The following is a 25132-nucleotide window of genomic DNA, read 5'->3' as shown; positions in this document are numbered from 1 at the left end:
TGTTGTATCAGATTCGACAGGACCATCCACAGCCTGGTGTCAGGCTCCAGGCCGTGCTGAAGGAGGTGACACCGTTCTGTAACCAGCTCCTTGTTGTATCAGATTTGACAGGACCATCCACAGCCTTGTGTCAGGCTCCAGGCCGTGCTGAAGGAGGCGACACCGTTCTGTAACCAGCTCCTTATTATATCAGATTTGACAGGACCATCCACAGTCTGGTGTCAGGCTCCAGGCCGTGCTGAAGGAGGTGACACCGTTCTGTAACCAGCACTTTGTTGTATCAGATTTGACAGGACCATCCACAGCCTGGTGTCAGGCTCCAGGCCGTGCTGAAGGAGGTGACACCGTTCTGTAACCAGCTCCTTGTTATATCAGATTTGACAGGACCATCCACAGCCTGGTGTCAAGTTCCAGGCCGTGCTGAAGGAGGTGACACCGTTCTGTAACCAGCTCCTTGTTATATCAGATTTGACAGGACCATCCACAGCCTGGTGTCAGGCTCCAGGCCGTGCTGATGGAGGTGACACCGTTCTGTAACCAGCACCTTGTTATGTCAGTTTGTCAGGACCATCCACAGCCTGGTGTCAGGCTCCAGGCCGTGCTGAAGGAGGTGACACCGTTCTGTAACAAGCACCTTGTTATATCATATTTGACAGGACCATCCACAGCCTGGTGTCAGGCTCCAGGCCGTGCTGAAGGAGGCTACACCGTTCTGTAACCATCTCCGTGTTATATAAGATTTGACAGGACCATCCACAGCCTGGTGTCAGACCCCAGGCCGTGCTGAAGGAGGCGACATCGTTCTGTAACCAGCACCTTGTTATATCAGATTTGACAGGACCATCCACAGCCTGGTGTCAGGCTCCAGGCCGTGCTGAAGGAGGCGACACCGTTCTGTAACCAGCTCCTTGTAGCATCAGATTTGACAGGACCATCCACAGCCTGGTGTCAGGCTCCAGGCCGTGCTGAAGTAGGCGACACCGTTCTGTAACCAGCTCCTAGTTATATCAGATTTGACAGGACCATCCACAGCCTGGTGTCAGGCTCCAGGCCGTGCTGAAGGAGGCGACACCGTTCTGTAACCAGCTCCTTGTTATATCAGATTTGCCAGGACGATCCACAGCCTGGTGCCAGGCTCCAGGGCGTGCTGAAGGAGGCGACACCATTCTGTAAGCAGCTCATTGTTATATCAGATTTGACAGGACCATCCACAGCCTGGTGTCAGGCTCCAGACCGTGCTGAAGGTGGCGACACCGTTCTATAACCAACACCTTGTTATATCAGATTTGACAGGACCACCCACAGCCTGGTGTCAGGCTCCAGGCCGTGCTGAAGGAGGCAACACCGTTCTGTAACCAGCTCCTTGTTATATCAGATTTGACAGGACCATCCACAGCCTGGTGTCAGGCTCCAGGCCGTGCCGAAGGAGGCGACACCGTTCTGTAACCAGCTCCTTGTTATAGCAGATTTGACAGGACCATCCACAGCCTGGTGTCAGGCTCCAGGCCGTGCTGAAGGAGGCGACACCGTTCTGTAACCAGTTCCTTGTTATATCAGATTTTACAGGACCATCCACAGCCTGGTGTCAGTCTCCAGGCCGTGCTGAAGGAGGTGACACCGTTCTGTAACCAGCTCCTTGTTATATCAGATTTGACAGCAACATCCACAGCCTGGTGTCAGGCTCCAGGCCGTGCTGAAGGAGGCGACACCGTTCTGTAAACAGCACCTTGATATATCAGATTTGACAGGACCATCCACAGCCTGGTGTCAGGCTCCAAGCCGTGCTGAAGGAGGCGACACCGTTCTGCAACCAGCTCCTTGTTGTATCAGATTTGACAGGACCATCCACAGCCTTGTGTCATGCTCCAGGCCGTGCTGAAGGAGGCGACACCGTTCTGTAACCAGCTCCTTGTTATATCAGAATTGACAGGACCATCCACAGTCTGGTGTCAGGCTCCAGGCCGTGCTGAAGGAGGTGACACCGTTCTGTAACCAGCACTTTGTTGTATCAGATTCGACAGGACCATCCACAGCCTGGTGTCAGGCTCCAGGCCGTGCTGAAGGAGGTGACACCGTTCTGTAACCAGCTCCTTGTTGTATCAGATTTGACAGGACCATCCACAGCCTTGTGTCAGGCTCCAGGCCGTGCTGAAGGAGGCGACACCGTTCTGTAACCAGCTCCTTATTATATCAGATTTGACAGGACCATCCACATTCTGGTGTCAGGCTCCAGGCCGTGCTGAAGGAGGTGACACCGTTCTGTAACCAGCACTTTGTTGTATCAGATTTGACAGGACCATCCACAGCCTGGTGTCAGGCTCCAGGCCGTGCTGAAGGAGGTGACACCGTTCTGTAACCAGCTCCTTGTTATATCAGATTTGACAGGACCATCCACAGCCTGGTGTCCAGTTCCAGGCCGTGCTGAAGGAGGTGACACCGTTCTGTAACCAGCTCCTTGTTATATCAGATTTGACAGGACCATCCACAGCCTGGTGTCAGGCTCCAGGCCGTGCTGAAGGAGGTGACACCGTTCTGTAACCAGCACCTTGTTATGTCAGTTTGTCAGGACCATCCACAGCCTGGTGTCAGGCTCCAGGCCGTGCTGAAGGAGGTGACACCGTTCTGTAACAAGCACCTTGTTATATCATATTTGACAGGACCATCCACAGCCTGGTGTCAGGCTCCAGGCCGTGCTGAAGGAGGCTACACCGTTCTGTAACCATCTCCGTGTTATATAAGATTTGACAGGACCATCCACAGCCTGGTGTCAGACCCCAGGCCGTGCTGAAGGAGGCGACATCGTTCTGTAACCAGCACCTTGTTATATCAGATTTGACAGGACCATCCACAGCCTGGTGTCAGGCTCCAGGCCGTGCTGAAGGAGGCGACACCGTTCTGTAACCAGCTCCTTGTAGCATCAGATTTGACAGGACCATCCACAGCCTGGTGTCAGGCTCCAGGCCGTGCTGAAGTAGGCGACACCGTTCTGTAACCAGCTCCTAGTTATATCAGATTTGACAGGAACATCCACAGCCTGGTGTCAGGCTCCAGGCCGTGCTGAAGGAGGCGACACCGTTCTGTAACCAGCTCCTTGTTGTATCAGATTTGACAGGACCATCCACAGCCTGGTGTCAGGCTCCAGGCCGTGCTGAAGGAGGTGGCAGCGTTCTGTAACCAGCTCCGTGTTATATCAGATTTGATAGGACCATCCACTGCCTGGTGTCAGGATACAGGCCGTGCTGAAGGAGGTGACACCGTTCTGTAACCAGCTCCTTGTTATATCAGATTTCACAGGACCTAACACAGCCTGGTGTCAGGCTCCAGGCCGTGCTGAAGGAGGCGACACCGTTCTGTAACCAGCTCCTTGTTATATCAGATTTGACAGGACCATCCACAGCCTGGTGTCAGGCTCCAGGCCGTGCTGAAGGTGGCGACACCGTTCTGTAACCAACTCCTTGTTACATCAGATTTGACAGGACTACCCACAGCCTGGTGTCAGGCTCCAGGCCGTGCTGAAGGAGGCAGCACCGTTCTGTAACCAGCTCCTTGTTATATCAGATTTGACAGGACCATCCACAGCCTGGTGTCAGTCTCCAGGCCGTGCTGAAGGAGGCGACACCGTTCTGTAACCAGCTCCGTGTTATATCAGATTTGACAGGACCATCCACAGCCTGGAGTCAGGCTCCAGGCCGTGCTGAAGGAGGTGACACCGTTCTGTAACCAGCTCCTTGTTATATCAGATTTGACAGCACCATCCACAGCCTGGTGTCAGGCTCCAGGCCGTGCTGAAGGAGGCGACACCGTTCTGTAACCAGCACCTTGTTATGTCAGTTTGACAGGACCATCCACAGCCTGGTGTCAGGCTCCAGGCCGTGCTGCAGGAGGTGACACCGTTCTGTAACAAGCACCTTGTTATATCAGATTTGACAGGACAATCCACAGCCTGGTGTCAGGCTCCAGGCCGTGCTGAAGGAGGCTACACCGTTCTGTAACCAGCTCCGTGTTATATAAGATTTGACAGGACCATCCACAGCCTGGTGTCAGGCTCCAGGCCGTGCTGAAGGAGGCGACATCGTTCTGTAACCAGCACCTTGTTATATCAGATTTGACAGGACAATCCACAGCCTGGTGTCAGGCTCCAGGCCGTGCTGAAGGAGGCGACACCGTTCTGTAAAAAGCTCCTTGTTATATCAGATTTGACAGGACCATCCACAGCCTAGTGTCAGGCTCCAGGCCGTGCTGAAGGAGGTGACACCGTTCTGTAACCAGCACCTTGTTATGTCAGTTTGACAGGACCATCCACAGCCTGGTGTCAGGCTCCAGGCCGTGCTGAAGGAGGTGACACCGTTCTGTAACAAGCACATTGTTATATCATATTTGACAGGACCATCCACAGCCTGGTGTCAGGCTCCAGGCCGTGCTGAAGGAGGCTACACCGTTCTGTAACCACCTCCGTGTTATATAAGATTTGACAAGACCATCCACAGCCTGGTGTCAGGCTCCAGGCCGTGCTGAAGGAGGCGACATCGTTCTGTAACCAGCACCTTGTTATATCAGATTTGACAGGACAATCCACAGCCTGGTGTCAGGCTCCACGCCGTGCTGAAGGAGGCGACACCGTTCTGTAACCAGCTCCTTGTAGTATCAGATTTGACAGGACCATCCACAGCCTGGTGTCAGGCTCCAGGCCGTGCTGAAGGAGGCGACATCGTTCTGTAACCAGCACCTTGTTATATCAGATTTGACAGGACAATCCACAGCCTGGTGTCAGGCTCCACGCCGTGCTGAAGGAGGCGACACCGTTCTGTAACCAGCTCCTTGTAGTATCAGATTTGACAGGACCATCCACAGCCTGGTGTCAGGCTCCAGGCGTGCTGAAGGAGGCGACACCGTTCTGTAACCAGCTCCTAGTTATATCAGATTTGACAGGACCATCCACAGCCTGGTGTCAGGCTCCAGGCCGTGCTGAAGGAGGCGACACCGTTCTGTAACCAGCTCCTTGTTGTATCAGATTTGACAGGACCATCCACAGCCTGGTGTCAGGCTCCAGGCCGTGCTGAAGGAGGTGACAGCGTTCTGTAACCAGCTCCGTGTTTTCTCAGATTTGATAGGACCATCCACAGCCTGGTGTCAGGCTCCAGGCCGTGCTGAAGGAGGTGACACCGTTCTGTAACCAGCTCCTTGTTATATCAGATTTGACAGTACCATCCACAGCCTGGTGTCAGGCTCCAGGTCGTGCTGAAGGAGGCGACACCGTTCTGTAACCAGCACCTTGTTATATCAGATTTCACAGGAGCATCCACAGCCTGGTTTCAGGCTTCAGGCCGTGCTGAAGGAGGCGACACCGTTCTGTAACCAGCTCCTTGTTATATCAGATTTGACAGGCCCATCCACAGCCTGGTGTCAGGCTGCAGGCCGTGCTGAAGGAGGCGACACCGTTCTGTAACCAGCTCCTTGTTATATCAGATTTGACAGGACCATCCACAGCCTGGTGTCAGGCTCCAGGACGTGCTGAAGGAGGCGACACCGTTCTGTAACCAGCTCCTTGTTACATCAGATTTGCCAGGACGATCCACAGCCTGGTGCCAGGCTCCAGGGCGTGCTGAAGGAGGCGACACCGTTCTGTAACCAGCTCCTTGTTATATTAGATTTGACAGGACCATCCACAGCCTGGTGTCAGGCTCCAGGCCGTGCTGAAGGTGGCGACACCGTTCTGTAACCAACACCTTGTTATATCAGATTTGACAGGACCACCCACAGCCTGGTGTCAGGCTCCAGGCCGTGCTGAAGGAGGCAACACCGTTCTGTAACCAGCTCCTTGTCTTATCAGATTTGATAGGACCATCCACAGCCTGGTGTCAGGCTCCAGGCCGTGCTGAAGGAGGCGACACCGTTCTGTAACCAGCTCCTTGTTATATCAGATTTGACAGGACCATCCACAGCCTGGTGTCAGGCTCCAGGCCGTACTGAAGGACGCGACACCGTTCTGTAACCAGTTCCTTGTTATATCAGATTTTACAGGACCATCCACAGCCTGGTGTCAGGCTCCAGGCCGTGCTGAAGGAGGCGACACCATTCTGTAAAAAGCTCCTTGTTATATCAGATTTGACAGGACCATCCACAGCCTGGTGTCAGGCTCCAGGCCGTGCTGAAGGAGGTGACACCGTTCTGTAACCAGCACCTTGTTATGTCAGTTTGACAGGACCATCCACAGCCTGGTGTCAGGCTCCAGGCCGTGCTGAAGGAGGTGCCACCGTTCTGTAACAAGCACCTTGTTATATCATATTTGACAGGACCATCCACAGCCTGGTGTCAGGCTCCAGGCCGTGCTGAAGTAGGCTACACCGTTCTGTAACCAGCTCCGTGTTATATAAGATTTGAGAGGACCATCCACAGCCTGGTGTCAGGCTCCAGGCCGTGCTGAAGGAGGCGACATCGTTCTGTAACCAGCACCTTGTTAAATCAGATTTGACAGGACCATCCACAGCCTGGTGTCAGGCTCTACGCCGTGCTGAAGGAGGCGACACCGTTCTGTCACCAGCTCCTTGTAGTATCAGATTTAACAGGACCATCCACAGCCTGGTGTCAGGCTCCAGGCCGTGCTGAAGGAGGCGACACCGTTCTGTAACCAGCTCCTTGTTGTATCAGATTTGACAGGACCATCCACAGCCTGGTGTCAGGCTCCAGGCCGTGCTGAAGGAGGTGACAGCGTTCTGTAACCAGCTCCGTGTTTTCTCAGATTTGATAGGACCATCCACAGCCTGGTGTTAGGCTCCAGGCCGTGCTGAAGGAGGTGACACCGTTCTGTAACCAGCTCCTTGTAGTATCAGATTTGACAGGACCATCCACAGCCTGGTGTCAGGCTACAGGTCGTGCTGAAGGAGGCGACACCGTTCTGTAACCAGCTCCTTGTTATATCAGATTTGACAGGACCATCCACAGCCTGGTGTCAGGCTCCAGGTCGTGCTGAAGGAGGCGATACCGTTCTGTAACCAGCACCTTGTTATATCAGATTCACAGGACCATCCACAGCCTGGTGTCAGGCTCCAGGCCGTGCTGAAGGAGATGACACCGTTCTGTAACCAGCTCCTTGTTATATCAGATTTGACAGGACTCCACAGCCTGGTGTCAGGCTCCAGGCCGTGCTGAAGGTGGCGACACCGTTCTGTTACCAACACCTTGTTATATCAGATTTGACAGGACCATCCACAGCCTGGTGTCAGGCTCCAGGCCGTGCTGAAGGAGGTGACACCGTTCTGTAACCAGCACCTTGTTATGTCAGTTTGACAGGACCATCCACAGCCTGGTGTCAGGCTCCAGGCCGTGCTGAAGGAGGTGACACCGTTCTGTAACAAGCACCTTGTTATATCATATTTGACAGGACCATCCACAGCCTGGTGTCAGGCTCCAGGCCGTGCTGAAGGAGGCTACACCGTTCTGATACCAGCTCCGTGTTATATAAGATTTGACAGGACCATCCACAGCCTGGTGTCAGGCTCCAGGCCGTGCTGAAGGAGGCGACATCGTTCTGTAACCAGCACCTTGTTATATCAGATTTGACAGGACCATCCACAGCCTGGTGTCAGGCTCCAGGCCGTGCTGAAGGAGGCGACACCGTTCTGTAAACAGCTGCTAGTTATATCAGATTTACAGGACCATCCACAGCCTGGTGTCAGGCTCCAGGCCGTGCTGAAGGAGGCGACACCGCTCTGTAACCAGCTCCTTGTTGTATCAGATTTGACAGGACCATCCACAGCCTGGTGTCAGGCTCCAGGATGCGCTGAAGGAGGCGACACCGTTCTGTAACCAGCTCCTTGTTATATCAGATTTGCCAGGACGATCCACTGCCTGGTGCCAGGCTCCAGGGCGTGCTGAAGAAGGCGACACCGTTCTGTAACCAGCTCATTGTTATATCAGATTTGACAGGACCATCCACAGCCTGGTGTCAGGCCCCAGGCCGTGCTGAAGGTGGCGACACCGTTCTGTAACCAACACCTTGTTATATCAGATTTGACAGGACCACCCACAGCCTGGTGTCAGGCTCCAGGCCGTGCTGAAGGAGGCAACACCGTTCTGTAACCAGCTTCTTGATATATCAGATTTGACAGGACCATCCACAGCCTGGTGTCAGGCTCCAGGCCGTGCTGAAGGAGGCGACACCGTTCTGTAACCAGCTCCTTGTTATATCAGATTTGACACGACCATCCACAGCCTGGTGTCAGGCTCCAGGCCGTACTGAAGGACGCGACACCGTTCCGTAACCAGTTCCTTGTTATATCAGATTTTACAGGACCATCCACATCCTGGTGTCAGTCTCCAGGCCGTGCTGAAGGAGATGTCACCGTTCTGTAACCAGCTCCTTGTTATATCAGATTTGACAGGACCATCCACAGCCTGGTGTCAGGCTCCAGGCCGTGCTGAAGGAGATGACACCGTTCTGTAAACAGCTACTTGTTATATCAGATTTGACAGGACCATCCACAGCCTGGTCTCAGGCTCCAGGCCATGCTGAAGGAGGCGACACCGTTCTGTAAACAGCACCTTGTTATATCAGTTTTGACAGGACCATCCACAGCCTGGTGTCAGGCTCCAGGCCGTGCTGAAGGTGGCGACACCGTTCTGTAACCAACTCCTTGATATATCAGATTTGACAGAACCACCCACAGCCTGGTGTCAGGCTCCAGGCCGTGCTGAAGGAGGCAGCACCGTTCTGTAACCAGCTCCTTGTTATATCAGATTTGACAGGACCATCCACAGCCTGGTGTCAGTCTCCAGGCCGTGCTGGAGGAGGCGACACCGTTCTGTAACCAGCTCCGTGTTATAACAGATTTGACAGGACCATCCACAGCCTGGAGTCAGGCTCCAGGCCGTGCTGAAGGAGGTGACACCGTTCTGTAACCAGCTCCTTGTTATATCAGATTTGACAGCACCATCCACAGCCTGGCGTCAGGCTCCAGGCCGTGCTGAAGGAGGTGACACCGTTCTGTAACCAGCTCCTTGTTATATCAGATTTGAAAGGACCATCCCCAGCCTGGTGCCAGGCTCCAGGCCGTGCTGAAGGAGTCGACACCGTTCTGTAACCAGCACCTTGATGTATCAGATTTGACAGGACCACCCACAGCCTGGTGTCAGGCTCCAGGCCGTGCTGAAGGAGGCGACACCGTTCTGTAACCAGCTCCGTGTTATATCCGATTTGATACGACCATCCACAGCCTGGTGTCAGGCTCCAGGCCGTGCTGAAGGAGATGTCACCGTTCTGTAACCAGCTCCTTGTTATATCAGATTTGACAGGACCATCCACAGCCTGTTGTCAGGCTCCAGGCCGTGCTGAAGGAGGCGACACCGTTCTGTAACCAGCACCTTGTTATATCAGATTTGACAGGACCATCCACAGCCTGGTGTCAGGCTCCAGGCCGTGCTGAAGGAGATGTCACCGTTCTGTAATCAGCTCCTTGTTATATCAGATTTGACAGGACCATCCACAGCCTGGTCTCAGGCTCCAGGCCATGCTGAAGGAGGCGACACCGTTCTGTAAACAGCACCTTGTTATATCAGATTTGACAGGACCATCCACAGCCTGGTGTCAGGCTCCAAGCCGTGCTGAAGGAGGCGACACCGTTCTGCAACTAGCTCCTTTTGTATCAGATTTGACAGGACCATCCACAGCCTTGTGTCAGGCTCCAGGCCGTGTTGAAGGAGGCGACCACGTTCTGTAACCAGCTCCTTGTTATATCAGATTTGACAGGACCATCCACAGTCTGGTGTCAGGCTCCAGGCCGTGCTGAAGGAGGTGACACCGTTCTTTAACCAGCACTTTGTTGTATCAGATTTGACAGGACCATCCACAGCCTGGTGTCAGGCTCCAGGCCGTGCTGAAGGAGGTGACACCGTTCTGTAACCAGCTCCTTGTTGTATCAGATTTGACAGGACCATCCACAGCCTTGTGTCAGGCTCCAAGCCGTGCTGAAGGAGGCGACACCGTTCTGTAACCAGCTCCTTGTTATATCAGATTTGACAGGACCATCCACAGTCTGGTGTCAGGCTCCAGGCCGTGCTGAAGGAGGTGACACCGTTCTGTAACCAGCACTTTGTTGTATCAGATTTGACAGGACCATCCACAGCCTGGTGTCAGGCTCCAGGCCGTGCTGAAGGAGGTGACACCGTTCTGTAACCAGCTCCTTGTTTTATCAGATTTGAACGGACCATCCACAGCCTGGTGTCAGGCTCCAGGTCGTGCTGAAGGAGGCGACACCGTCCTGTAACGAGCACCTTGTTATTTCAGATTTCACAGGACCATCCACAGCCTGGTGTCAGGCTCCAGGCCGTGCTGAAGGAGATGACACCGTTCTGTAACCAGCTCCTTGTTATATCAGATTTGACAGGACCATCCACTGCCTGGTGTCAGGCTCCAGTCCGTGCTGAAGGAGGCGACACCGTTCTGTAACCAGCTCCTTGTTATATCAGATTTGACAGGACCATCCACAGCCTGGTGTCAGGCTCCAGGACGTGCTGAAGGAGGCGACACCGTTCTGTAACCAGCTCCTTGTAATATCAGATTTGCCAGGACGATCCACAGCCTGGTGCCAGGCTCCAGGGCGTGCTGAAGGAGGCGACACCGTTCTGTAACCAGCTCCTTGTAATATCAGATTTGACAGGACCATCCACAGCCTGGTGTCAGGCTCCAGGCCGTGCTGAAGGTGGCGACACCGTTCTGTAACCAACTCCTTGATATATCAGATTTGACAGGACCACCCACAGCCTGGTGTCAGGCTCCAGGCCGTGCTGAAGGAGGCAGCACCGTTCTGTAACCAGCTCCTTGTTATATCAGATTTGACAGGACCATCCACAGCCTGGTGTCAGTCTCCAGGCCGTGCTGGAGGAGGCGACACCGTTCTGTAACCAGCTCCGTGTTATATCAGATTTGACAGGACCATCCACAGCCTGGAGTCAGGCTCCAGGCCGTGCTGAAGGAGGTGACACCGTTCTGTAACCAGCTCCTTGTTATATCAGATTTGACAGCACCATCCACAGCCTGGTGTCAGGCTCCAGGCCGTGCTGAAGGAGGTGACACCGTTCTGTAACCAGCTCCTTGTTATATAAGATTTGAAAGGACCATCCCCAGCCTGGTGCCAGGCTCCAGGCCGTGCTGAAGGAGGCGACACCGTTCTGTAACCAGCACCTTGTTGTATCAGATTTGACAGGACCACCCACAGCCTGGTGTCAGGCTCCAGGCCGTGCTGAAGGAGGCGACACCGTTCTGTAACCAGCTCCGTGTTATATCCGATTTGATACGACCATCCACAGCCTGGTGTCAGGCTCCAGGCCGTGCTGAAGGAGATGTCACCGTTCTGTAACCAGCTCCTTGTTATATCAGATTGGACAGGACCATCCACAGCCTGTTGTCAGGCTCCAGGCCGTGCTGAAGGAGGCGACACCGTTCTGTAACCAGCACCTTGTTATATCAGATTTGACAGGACCATCCACAGCCTGGTGTCAGGCTCCAGGCCGTGCTGAAGGAGATGTCACCGTTCTGTAATCAGCTCCTTGTTATATCAGATTTGACAGGACCATCCACAGCCTGGTGTCAGGCTCCAGGCCGTGCTGAAGGAGGCGACACCGTTCTGTAACCAGCACCTTGTTGTATTAGATTTGACAGGACCATCCACAGCCTGGTGTCAGGCTCCAGGCCGTGCTGAAGGAGGCGACACCGTTCTGTAACCAGCTCCTTGTTATATCAGATTTGACAGGCCCATCCACAGCCTGGTGTCAGGCTCCAGGCCGTGATGAACGAGGCGACACCGTTCTGTAACCAGCTCCTTGTTATATCAGATTTGACAGGACCATCCACAGCCTGGTGTCAGGCTCCAGGATGTGCTGAAGGAGGCGACACCGTTCTGTACCCAGCTCCTTGTTACATCAGATTTGCCAGGACGATCCACAGCCTGGTGCCAGGCTCCAGAGCGTGCTGAAGGAGGCGACACCGTTCTGTAACCAGCTCCTTGTTATATCAGATTTGACAGGACCATCCACAGCCTGGTGTCAGGCTCCAGGCCGTGCTGAAGGTGGCGACACCGTTCTGTAACCAACACCTTGTTATATCAGATTTGACAGGACCACCCACAGCCTGGTGTCAGGCTCCAGGCCGTGCTGAAGGAGGCGACACCGTTCTGTAACCAGCTCCGTGTTATATCCGATTTGATACGACCATCCACAGCCTGGTGTCAGGCTCCAGGCCGTGCTGAAGGAGATGTCACCGTTCTGTAACCAGCTCCTTGTTATATCAGATTTGACAGGACCATCCACAGCCTGTTGTCAGGCTCCAGGCCGTGCTGAAGGAGGCGACACCGTTCTGTAACCAGCACCTTGTTATATCAGATTTGACAGGACCATCCACAGCCTGGTGTCAGGCTCCAGGCCGTGCTGAAGGAGATGTCAGCGTTCTGTAATCAGCTCCTTGTTATATCAGATTTGACAGGACCATCCACAGCCTGGTCTCAGGCTCCAGGCCATGCTGAAGGAGGCGACACCGTTCTGTAAACAGCACCTTGTTATATCAGATTTGACAGGACCATCCACAGCCTGGTGTCAGACTCCAAGCCGTGCTGAAGGAGGCGACACCGTTCTGCAACCAGCTCCTTGTTGTATCAGATTTGACAGGACCATCCACAGCCTTGTGTCAGGCTCCAGGCCGTGTTGAAGGAGGCGACCCCGTTCTGTAACCAGCTCCTTGTTATATCAGATTTGACAGGACCATCCACAGTCTGGTGTCAGGCTCCAGGCCGTGCTGAAGGAGGTGACACCGTTCTGTAACCAGCACTTTGTTGTATCAGATTTGACAGGACCATCCACAGCCTGGTGCCAGGCTCCAGGCCGTGCTGAAGGAGGTGACACCATTCTGTAACCAGCACCTTGTTGTATCAGATTTGACAGGACCATCCACAGCCTTGTGTCAGGCTCCAAGCCGTGCTGAAGGAGGCGACACCGTTCTGTAACCAGCTCCTTGTTATATCAGATTTGACAGGACCATCCACAGTCTGGTGTCAGGCTCCAGGCCGTGCTGAAGGAGGTGACACCGTTCTGTAACCAGCACTTTGTTGTATCAGATTTGACAGGACCATCCACAGCCTGGTGTCAGGCTCCAGGACGTGCTGAAGGAGGTGACACCGTTCTGGAACCAGCTCCTTGTTATATCAGATTTGAAAGGACCATCCACAGCCTGGTGTCAGGCTCCAGGTCGTGCTGAAGGAGGCGACACCGTTCTGTAACGAGCACCTTGTTATTTCATATTTCACAGTACCATCCACAGCCTGGTGTCAGGCTCCAGGCCGTGCTGAAGGAGATGACACCGTTCTGTAACCAGCTCCTTGTTATATCAGATTTGACAGGACCATCCACAGCCTGGTGTCAGGCTCCAGTCCGTGCTGAAGGAGGCGACACCGTTCTGTAACCAGCTCCTTGTTATATCAGATTTGACAGGACCATCCACAGCCTGGTGTCAGGCTCCAGGACGTGCTGAAGGAGGCGACACCGTTCTGTAACCAGCTCCTTGTTATATCAGATTTGCCAGGACGATCCACAGCCTGGTGCCAGGCTCCAGGGCGTGCTGAAGGAGGCGACACCGTTCTGTAACCAGCTCCTTGTAATATCAGATTTGACAGGACCATCCACAGCCTGGTGTCAGGCTCCAGGCCGTGCTGAAGGTGGCGACACCGTTCTGTAACCAACTCCTTGATATATCAGATTTGACAGGACCACCCACAGCCTGGTGTCAGGCTCCAGGCCGTGCTGAAGGAGGCAGCACCGTTCTGTAACCAGCTCCTTGTTATATCAGATTTGACAGGACCATCCACAGCCTGGTGTCAGTCTCCAGGCCGTGCTGGAGGAGGCGACACCGTTCTGTAACCAGCTCCGTGTTATATCAGATTTGACAGGACCATCCACAGCCTGGAGTCAGGCTCCAGGCCGTGCTGAAGGAGGTGACACCGTTCTGTAACCAGCTCCTTGTTATATCAGATTTGACAGCACCATCCACAGCCTGGTGTCAGGCTCCAGGCCGTGCTGAAGGAGGTGACACCGTTCTGTAACCAGCTCCTTGTTATATCAGATTTGAAAGGACCATCCCCAGCCTGGTGCCAGGCTCCAGGCCGTGCTGAAGGAGGCGACACCGTTCTGTAACCAGCACCTTGTTGTATCAGATTTGACAGGACCACCCACAGCCTGGTGTCAGGCTCCAGGCCGTGCTGAAGGAGGCGACACCGTTCTGTAACCAGCTCCGTGTTATATCCGATTTGATACGACCATCCACAGCCTGGTGTCAGGCTCCAGGCCGTGCTGAAGGAGATGTCACCGTTCTGTAACCAGCTCCTTGTTATATCAGATTTGACAGGACCATCCACAGCCTGTTGTCAGGCTCCAGGCCGTGCTGAAGGAGGCGACACCGTTCTGTAACCAGCACCTTGTTATATCAGATTTGACAGGACCATCCACAGCCTGGTGTCAGGCTCCAGGCCGTGCTGAACGAGATGTCACCGTTCTGTAATCAGCTCCTTGTTATATCAGATTTGACAGGACCATCCACAGCCTGGTGTCAGGCTCCAGGCCGTGCTGAAGGAGGCGACACCGTTCTGTAACCAGCACCTTGTTGTATCAGATTTGACAGGACCATCCACAGCCTGGTGTCAGGCTCCAGGCCGTGCTGAAGGAGGCGACACCGTTCTGTAACCAGCTCCTTGTTATATCAGATTTGACAGGCCCATCCACAGCCTGGTGTCAGGCTCCAGGCCGTGATGAACGAGGCGACACCGTTCTGTAACCAGCTCCTTGTTATATCAGATTTGACAGGACCATCCACAGCCTGGTGTCAGGCTCCAGGATGTGCTGAAGGAGGCGACACCGTTCTGTACCCAGCTCCTTGTTACATCAGATTTGCCAGGACGATCCACAGCCTGGTGCCAGGCTCCAGAGCGTGCTGAAGGAGGCGACACCGTTCTGTAACCAGCTCCTTGTTATATCAGATTTGACAGGACCATCCACAGCCTGGTGTCAGGCTCCAGGCCGTGCTGAAGGTGGCGACACCGTTCTGTAACCAACACCTTGTTATATCAGATTTGACAGGACCACCCACAGCCTGGTGTCAGGCTCCAGGCCGTGCTGAAGGAGGCAACACCGTTCTGTAACCAGCTCCTTGTTATATCAGATTTGTCAGGACCACCCACAGCCTGGTGTCAGGCTCCAGGCCGTGCTGAAGGACGCGACACCGTTCTGTAACCAGTAACTTGTTATATCAGATTTTACAGGACCATCCACAGCCTGGTGTCAGGCTCCAGGCCGTGCTGATGGGGGCGACACCGTTCTGTAAAAAGCTCCTTGTTATATCAGATTTGACAGGACCATCCACAGCCTGGTGTCAGGCTCCAGGCCGTGCTGAAGGAGGTGACACCGTTCTGTAACCAGCACCTTGTTATGTCAGTTTGACAGGACCATCCACAGCCTGGTGTCAGGCTCCAGGCCGTGCTGAAGGAGGTGACACCGTTCTGTAACAAGCATCTTGTTATATCATATTTGACAGGACCATCCACAGCCTGGTGTCAGGCTCCAGGCAGTGCTGAAGGAGGCTACACCGTTCTGTAACCAGCTCCGTGTTATATAAGATTTGACAGGACCATCCACAGCCTGGTGTCAGGCTCCAGGCCGTGCTGAAGGAGGCGACATCGTTCTGTAACCAGCACCTTGTTATATCAGATTTGACAGGACAATCCACAGCCTGGTGTCAGGCTCCAGGCCGTGCTGAAGGAGGCGACACCGTTCTGTAAAAAGCTCCTTGTTATATCAGATTTGACAGGACCATCCACAGCCTGGTGTCAGGCTCCAGGCCGTGCTGAAGGAGGTGACACCGTTCTGTAACCAGCACCTTGTTATGTCAGTTTGACAGGACCATCCACATCCTGGTGTCAGGCTCCAGGCCGTGCTGAAGGAGGTGACACCGTTCTGTAACAAGCACCTTGTTATATCATATTTGACAGGACCATCCACAGCCTGGTGTCAGGCCCCAGGCAGTGCTGAAGGAGGCTACACCGTTCTGTAACCAGCTCTGTGTTATATAAGATTTGACAGGACCATCCACAGCCTGGTGTCAGGCTCCAGGCCGTGCTGAAGGAGGCGACATCGTTCTGTAACCAGCACCTTGTTATATCAGATTTGACAGGACAATCCACAGCCTGGTGTCAGGCTCCACGCCGTGCTGAAGGAGGCGACACCGTTCTGTAACCAGCTCCTTGTAGTATCAGATTTGACAGGACCATCCACAGCCTGGTGTCAGGCTCCAGGCCGTGCTGAAGGAGGCGACATCGTTCTGTAACCAGCACCTTGTTATATCAGATTTGACAGGACAATCCACAGCCTGGTGTCAGGCTCCACGCCGTGCTGAAGGAGGCGACACCGTTCTGTAACCAGCTCCTTGTAGTATCAGATTTGACAGGACCATCCACAGCCTGGTGTCAGGCTCCAGGCCGTGGTGAAGGAGGCGACACCGTTCTGTAACCAGCTCCTAGTTATATCAGATTTGACAGGACCATCCACAGCCTGGTGTCAGGCTCCAGGCCGTGCTGAAGGAGGCGACACCGTTCTGTAACCAGCTCCTTGTTGTATCAGATTTGACAGGACCATCCACAGCCTGGTGTCAGGCTCCAGGCCGTGCTGAAGGAGGTGACAGCGTTCTGTAACCAGGTCCGTGTTATATAAGATTTGCCAGGACCATCCACAGCCTGGTGTCAGGCTCCAGGCCGTGCTGAAGGAGGCGACATCGTTCTGTAACCAGCACCTTGTTATATCAGATTTGACAGGACAATCCACAGCCTGGTGTCAGGCTCCAGGCCGTGCTGAAGGAGGCGACACCGTTCTGTAAAAAGCACCTTGTTATATCAGATTTGACAGGACCATCCACAGCCTGGTGTCAGGCTCCAGGCCGTGCTGAAGGAGGTGACACCGTTCTGTAACCAGCACCTTGTTATGTCAGTTTGACAGGACCATCCACAGCCTGGTGTCAGGCTCCAGGCCGTGCTGAAGGAGGTGACACCGTTCTGTAACAAGCACCTTGTTATATCATATTTGACAGGACCATCCACAGCCTGGTGTCAGGCTCCAGGCCGTGTTGAAGGAGGCTACACCGTTCTGTAACCAGCTCTGTGTTATATAAGATTTGACAGGACCATCCACAGCCTGGTGTCAGGCTCCACACCGTGCTGAAGGAGGCGACATCGCTCTGTAACCAGCACCTTGTTATATCAGATTTGACAGGACAATCCACAGCCTGGTGTCAGGCTCCACGCCGTGCTGAAGGAGGCGACATCGTTCTGTAACCAGCTCCTTGTAGTATCAGATTTGACAGGACCATCCACAGCCTGGTGTCAGGCTCCAGGCCGTGCTGAAGGAGGCGACATCGTTCTGTACCCAGCACCTTGTTATATCAGATTTGACAGGACAATCCACAGCCTGGTGTCAGGCTCCAGGCCGTGCTGAAGGAGGCGACACCGTTCTGTAACCAGCTCCTTGCAGTATCAGATTTGACAGGACCATCCACAGCCTGGTGTCAGGCTCCAGGCCGTGCTGAAGGAGGCGACACCGTTCTGTAACCAGCTCCTAGTTATATCAGATTTGACAGGACCATCCACAGCCTGGTTTCAGGCTCCAGGCCGTGCTGAAGGAGGCGACACCGTTCTGTAACCAGCTCCTTGTTGTATCAGATTTGACAGGACCATCCACAGCCTGGTGTCAGGCTCCAGGCCGTGCTGAAGGAGGTGACAGCGTTCTGTAACCAGCTCCGTGTTTTCTCAGATTTGATAGGACCATCCACAGCCTGGTGTCAGGCTCCAGGCCGTGCTGAAGGAGATGACACCGTTCTGTAAACAGCTCCTTGTTCTATCAGATTTGACAGGAGCATCCACAGCCTGGTTTCAGGCTCCAGGCCGTGCTGAAGGAGGCGACACCGTTCTGTAACCAGCTCCTTGTTATATCAGATTTGACAGGCCCATCCACAGCCTGGTGTCAGGCTCCAGGCCGTGCTGAAGGAGGCGACACCGTTCTGTAACCAGCTCCTTGTTATATCAGATTTGACAGGACCATCCACAGCCTGGTGTCAGGCTCCAGGACGTGCTGAAGGAGGCGACACCGTTCTGTAACCAGCTCCTTGTAACATCAGATTTGCCAGGACGATCCACAGCCTGGTGCCAGGCTCCAGGGCGTGCTGAAGGAGGCGACACCGTTCTGTAACCAGCTCCTTTTTATATCAGATTTGACAGGACCATCCACAGCCTGGTGTCAGGCTCCAGGCCGTGCTGAAGGTGGCGACACCGTTCTGTAACCAACACCTTGTTATATCAGATTTGACAGGACCACCCACAGCCTGGTGTCAGGCTCCAGGCCGTGCTGAAGGAGGCAACACCGTTCTGTAACCAGCTCCTTGTTATATCAGATTTGATAGGACCATCCACAGCCTGGTGTCAGGCTCCAGGCCGTGCTGAAGGAGGCGACACCGTTCTGTAACCAGCTCCTTGTTATATCAGATTTGACAGGACGATCCACAGCCTGGTGTCAGGCTCCAGGCCGTACTGAAGGACGCGACACCGTTCTGTAACCAGTTCCTTGTTATATCAGATTTTACAGGACCATCCACAGCCTGGTGTCAGGCTCCAGGCCGTGCTGAAGGAGGCGACACCGTTCTGTAAAAAGCTCCTTGTTATATCAGATTTGACAGGACCATCCACAGCCTGGTGTCAGGCTCCAGGCCGTGCTGAAGGAGATGACACCGTTCTGTAACCAGCACCTTGTTATGTCAGTTTGACAGGACCATCCACAGCCTGGTGTCAGGCTCCAGGCCGTGCTGAAGGAGGTGCCACCGTTCTGTAACAAGCACCTTGTTATATCATATTTGACAGGACCATCCACAGCCTGGTGTCAGGCTCCAGCCCGTGCTGAAGGAGGCTACACCGTTCTGTAACCAGCCCCGTGTTATATAAAATTTGAGAGGACCATCCACAGCCTGGTGTCAGGCTCCAGGCCGTGCTGAAGGAGGCGACATCGTTCTGTAACCAGCACCTTGTTAAATCAGATTTGACAGGACCATCCACAGCCTGGTGTCAGGCTCCACGCCGTGCTGAAGGAGGCGACACCGTTCTGTAACCAGCTCCTTGTAGTATCAGATTTAACAGGACCATCCACAGCCTGGTGTCAGGCTCCAGGCCGTGCTGAAGGAGGCGACACCGTTCTGTAAACAGCTCCTAGTTATATCAGATTTGACAGGACCATCCACAGCCTGGTGTCAGGCTCCAGGCCGTGCTGAAGGAGGCGACCCCGTTCTGTAACCAGCTCCTTGTTGTATCAGATTTGACAGGACCATCCACAGCCTGGTGTCAGGCTCCAGGCCGTGCTGAAGGAGGTGACCGCGTTCTGTAACCAGCTCCGTGTTTTCTCAGATTTGATAGGACCATCCACAGCCTGGTGTCAGGCTCCAGGCCGTGCTGAAGGAGGTGACACCGTTCTGTAACCAGCTCCTGGTAGTATCAGATTTGACAGGACCATCCACAGCCTGGTGTCAGGCTACAGGTCGTGCTGAAGGAGGCGACACCGTTCTGTAACCAGCTCCTTGTTATATCAGATTTGACAGGACCATCCACAGCCTGGTGTCAGGCTCCAGGTCGTGCTGAAGGAGGCGATACCGTTCTGTAACCAGCATCTTGTTATATCAGATTTCACAGGACCATCCACAGCCTGGTGTCAGGCTCCAGGCCGTGCTGAAGGAGATGACACCGTTCTGTAATCAGCTCCTTGTTATATCAGATTTCACAGGACCATCCACAGCCTGGTGTCAGGCTCCAGGCCGTGCTGAAGGAGATGACACCGTTCTGTAATCAGCTCCTTGTTATATCAGATTTGACAGGACCATCCACAGCCTGGTGTCAGGCTCCAGGCCGTGCTGAAGGAGGCGACACCGTTCTGTAACCAGCACCTTGTTGTATCAGATTTGACAGGACCATCCACAGCCTGGTGTCAGGCTCCAGGCCGTGCTGAAGGAGGCGACACCGTTCTGTAACCAGCTCCTTGTTATATCAGATTTGACAGGCCCATCCACAGCCTGGTGTCAGGCTCCAGGCCGTGATGAACGAGGCGACACCGTTCTGTAACCAGCTCCTTGTTATATCAGATTTGACAGGACCATCCACAGCCTGGTGTCAGGCTCCAGGATGTGCTGAAGGAGGCGACACCGTTCTGTACCCAGCTCCTTGTTACATCAGATTTGCCAGGACGATCCACAGCCTGGTGCCAGGCTCCAGAGCGTGCTGAAGGAGGCGACACCGTTCTGTAACCAGCTCCTTGTTATATCAGATTTGACAGGACCACCCACAGCCTGGTGTCAGGCTCCAGGCCGTGCTGAAGGAGGCAACACCGTTCTGTAACCAGCTCCTTGTTATATCAGATTTGACAGGACCACCCACAGCCTGGTGTCAGGCTCCAGGCCGTGCTGAAGGAGGCGACACCGTTCTGTAACCAGCTCCTTGTTATATCAGATTTGACAGGACCATCCACAGCCTGGTGTCAGGCTCCAGGCCGTACTGAAGGACGCGACACCGTTCTGTAACCAGTAACTTGTTATATCAGATTTTACAGGACCATCCACAGCCTGGTGTCAGGCTCCAGGCCGTGCTGAAGGAGGCGACACCGTTCTGTAAAAAGCTCCTTGTTATATCAGATTTGACAGGACCATCCACAGCCTGGTGTCAGGCTCCAGGCCGTGCTGAAGGAGGTGACACCGTTCTGTAACAAGCACCTTGTTATATCATATTTGACAGGACCATCCACAGCCTGGTGTCAGGCTCCAGGCAGTGCTGAAGGAGGCTACACCGTTCTGTAACCAGCTCCGTGTTATATAAGATTTGACAGGACCATCCACAGCCTGGTGTCAGGCTCCAGGCCGTGCTGAAGGAGGCGACATCGTTCTGTAACCAGCACCTTGTTATATCAGATTTGACAGGACAATCCACAGCCTGGTGTCAGGCTCCACGCCGTGCTGAAGGAGGCGACACCGTTCTGTAACCAGCTCCTTGTAGTATCAGATTTGACAGGTCCATCCACAGCCTGGTGTCAGGCTCCAGGCCGTGCTGAAGGAGGCGACATCGTTCTGTAACCAGCACCTTGTTATATCAGATTTGACAGGACAATCCACAGCCTGGTGTCAGGCTCCACGCCGTGCTGAAGGAGGCGACACCGTTCTGTAACCAGCTCCTTGTAGTATCAGATTTGACAGGACCATCCACAGCCTGGTGTCAGGCTCCAGGCCGTGCTGAAGGAGGCGACATCGTTCTGTAACCAGCTCCTAGTTATATCAGATTTGACAGGACCATCCACAGCCTGGTGTCAGGCTCCAGGCCGTGCTGAAGGAGGCGACACCGTTCTGTAACCAGCTCCTTGTTGTATCAGATTTGACAGGACCATCCACAGCCTGGTGTCAGGCTCCAGGCCGTGCTGAAGGAGGTGACAGCGTTCTGTAACCAGCTCCGTGTTATATAAGATTTGACAGGACCATCCACAGCCTGGTGTCAGGCTCCAGGCCGTGCTGAAGGAGGCGACATCGTTCTGTAACCAGCACCTTGTTATATCAGATTTGACAGGACAATCCACAGCCTGGTGTCCGGCTCCAGGCCGTGCTGAAGGAGGCGACACCGTTCTGTAAAAAGCACCTTGTTATATCAGATTTGTCAGGACCATCCACAGCCTGGTGTCAGGCTCCAGGCCGTGCTGAAGGAGGTGACACCGTTCTGTAACCAGCACCTTGTTATGTCAGTTTGACAGGACCATCCACAGCCTGGTGTCAGGCTGCAGGCCGTGCTGAAGGAGGTGACACCGTTCTGTAACAAGCACCTTGTTATATCATATTTGACAGGACCATCCACAGCCTGGTGTCAGGCTCCAGGCCGTGTTGAAGGAGGCTACACCGTTCTGTAACCAGCTCTGTGTTATATAAGATTTGACAGGACCATCCACAGCCTGGTGTCAGGCTCCAGGCCGTGCTGAAGGAGGCGACATCGTTCTGTAACCAGCACCTTGTTATATCAGATTTGACTGGACAATCCACAGCCTGGTGTCAGGCTCCACGCCGTGCTGAAGGAGGCGACACCGTTCTGTAACCAGCTCCTTGTAGTATCAGATTTGACAGGACCATCCACAGCCAGGTGTCAGGCTCCAGGCCGTGCTGAAGGAGGCGACATCGTTCTGTACCCAGCACCTTGTTATATCAGATTTGACAGGACAATCCACAGCCTGGTGTCAGGCTCCACGCCGTGCTGAAGGAGGCGACACCGTTCTGTAACCAGCTCCTTGTAGTATCAGATTTGACAGGACCATCCACAGCCTGGTGTCAGGCTCCAGGCCGTGCTGAAGGAGGCGACACCGTTCTGTAACCAGCTCCTAGTGATATCAGATTTGACAGGACCATCCACAGCCTGGTGTCAGGCTCCAGGCCGTGCTGAAGGAGGCGACACCGTTCTGTAACCAGCTCCTTGTTGTATCAGATTTGACAGGAGCATCCACAGCCTGGTTTCAGGCTCCAGGCCGTGCTGAAGGAGGCGACACCGTTCTGTAACCAGCTCCTTGTTATATCAGATTTGACAGGACCATCCACAGCCTGGTGTCAGGCTCCAGGTCGTGCTGAAGGAGGCGATACCGTTCTGTAACCAGCATCTTGTTATATCAGATTTCACAGGACCATCCACAGCCTGGTGTCAGGCTCCAGGCCGTGCTGAAGGAGATGACACCGTTCTGTAATCAGCTCCTTGTTATATCAGATTTCACAGGACCATCCACAGCCTGGTGTCAGGCTCCAGGCCGTGCTGAAGGAGATGACACCGTTCTGTAATCAGCTCCTTGTTATATCAGATTTGACAGGACCATCCACAGCCTGGTGTCAGGCTCCAGGCCGTGCTGAAGGAGGCGACACCGTTCTGTAACCAGCACCTTGTTGTATCAGATTTGACAGGACCATCCACAGCCTGGTGTCAGGCTCCAGGCCGTGCTGAAGGAGGCGACACCGTTCTGTAACCAGCTCCTTGTTATATCAGATTTGACAGGCCCATCCACAGCCTGGTGTCAGGCTCCAGGCCGTGATGAACGAGGCGACACCGTTCTGTAACCAGCTCCTTGTTATATCAGATTTGACAGGACCATCCACAGCCTGGTGTCAGGCTCCAGGATGTGCTGAAGGAGGCGACACCGTTCTGTACCCAGCTCCTTGTTACATCAGATTTGCCAGGACGATCCACAGCCTGGTGCCAGGCTCCAGAGCGTGCTGAAGGAGGCGACACCGTTCTGTAACCAGGTCCTTGTTATATCAGATTTGACAGGACCACCCACAGCCTGGTGTCAGGCTCCAGGCCGTGCTGAAGGAGGCAACACCGTTCTGTAACCAGCTCCTTGTTATATCAGATTTGACAGGACCACCCACAGCCTGGTGTCAGGCTCCAGGCCGTGCTGAAGGAGGCGACACCGTTCTGTAACCAGCTCCTTGTTATATCAGATTTGACAGGACCATCCACAGCCTGGTGTCAGGCTCCAGGCCGTACTGAAGGACGCGACACCGTTCTGTAACCAGTAACTTGTTATATCAGATTTTACAGGACCATCCACAGCCTGGTGTCAGGCTCCAGGCCGTGCTGAAGGAGGCGACACCGTTCTGTAAAAAGCTCCTTGTTATATCAGATTTGACAGGACCATCCACAGCCTGGTGTCAGGCTCCAGGCCGTGCTGAAGGAGGTGACACAGTTCTGTAACAAGCACCTTGTTATATCATATTTGACAGGACCATCCACAGCCTGGTGTCAGGCTCCAGGCAGTGCTGAAGGAGGCTACACCGTTCTGTAACCAGCTCCGTGTTATATAAGATTTGACAGGACCATCCACAGCCTGGTGTCAGGCTCCAGGCCGTGCTGAAGGAGGCGACATCGTTCTGTAACCAGCACCTTGTTATATCAGATTTGACAGGACAATCCACAGCCTGGTGTCAGGCTCCACGCCGTGCTGAAGGAGGCAACACCGTTCTGTAACCAGCTCCTTGTAGTATCAGATTTGACAGGTCCATCCACAGCCTGGTGTCAGGCTCCAGGCCGTGCTGAAGGAGGCGACATCGTTCTGTAACCAGCACCTTGTTATATCAGATTTGACAGGACAATCCACAGCCTGGTGTCAGGCTCCACGCCGTGCTGAAGGAGGCGACACCGTTCTGTAACCAGCTCCTTGTAGTATCAGATTTGACAGGACCATCCACAGCCTGGTGTCAGGCTCCAGGCCGTGCTGAAGGAGGCGACACCGTTCTGTAACCAGCTCCTAGTTATATCAGATTTGACAGGACCATCCACAGCCTGGTGTCAGGCTCCAGGCCGTGCTGAAGGAGGCGACACCGTTCTGTAACCAGCACCTTGTTGTATCAGATTTGACAGGACCATCCACAGCCTGGTGTCAGGCTCCAGGCCGTGCTGAAGGAGGCGACACCGTTCTGTAACCAGCTCCTTGTTATATCAGATTTGACAGGCCCATCCACAGCCTGGTGTCAGGCTCCAGGCCGTGATGAACGAGGCGACACCGTTCTGTAACCAGCTCCTTGTTATATCAGATTTGACAGGACCATCCACAGCCTGGTGTCAGGCTCCAGGATGTGCTGAAGGAGGCGACACCGTTCTGTACCCAGCTCCTTGTTACATCAGATTTGCCAGGACGATCCACAGCCTGGTGCCAGGCTCCAGAGCGTGCTGAAGGAGGCGACACCGTTCTGTAACCAGGTCCTTGTTATATCAGATTTGACAGGACCACCCACAGCCTGGTGTCAGGCTCCAGGCCGTGCTGAAGGAGGCAACACCGTTCTGTAACCAGCTCCTTGTTATATCAGATTTGACAGGACCACCCACAGCCTGGTGTCAGGCTCCAGGCCGTGCTGAAGGAGGCGACACCGTTCTGTAACCAGCTCCTTGTTATATCAGATTTGACAGGACCATCCACAGCCTGGTGTCAGGCTCCAGGCCGTACTGAAGGACGCGACACCGTTCTGTAACCAGTAACTTGTTATATCAGATTTTACAGGACCATCCACAGC

This window comes from Scyliorhinus torazame, chromosome 23 (genome assembly GCF_047496885.1).
Source record: "Scyliorhinus torazame isolate Kashiwa2021f chromosome 23, sScyTor2.1, whole genome shotgun sequence".
Taxonomy (NCBI): Eukaryota; Metazoa; Chordata; class Chondrichthyes; order Carcharhiniformes; family Scyliorhinidae; genus Scyliorhinus; species Scyliorhinus torazame.
The sequence above is the reverse complement of the archived record's forward strand: the minus strand, read 5'-3'. Positions refer to the sequence as shown.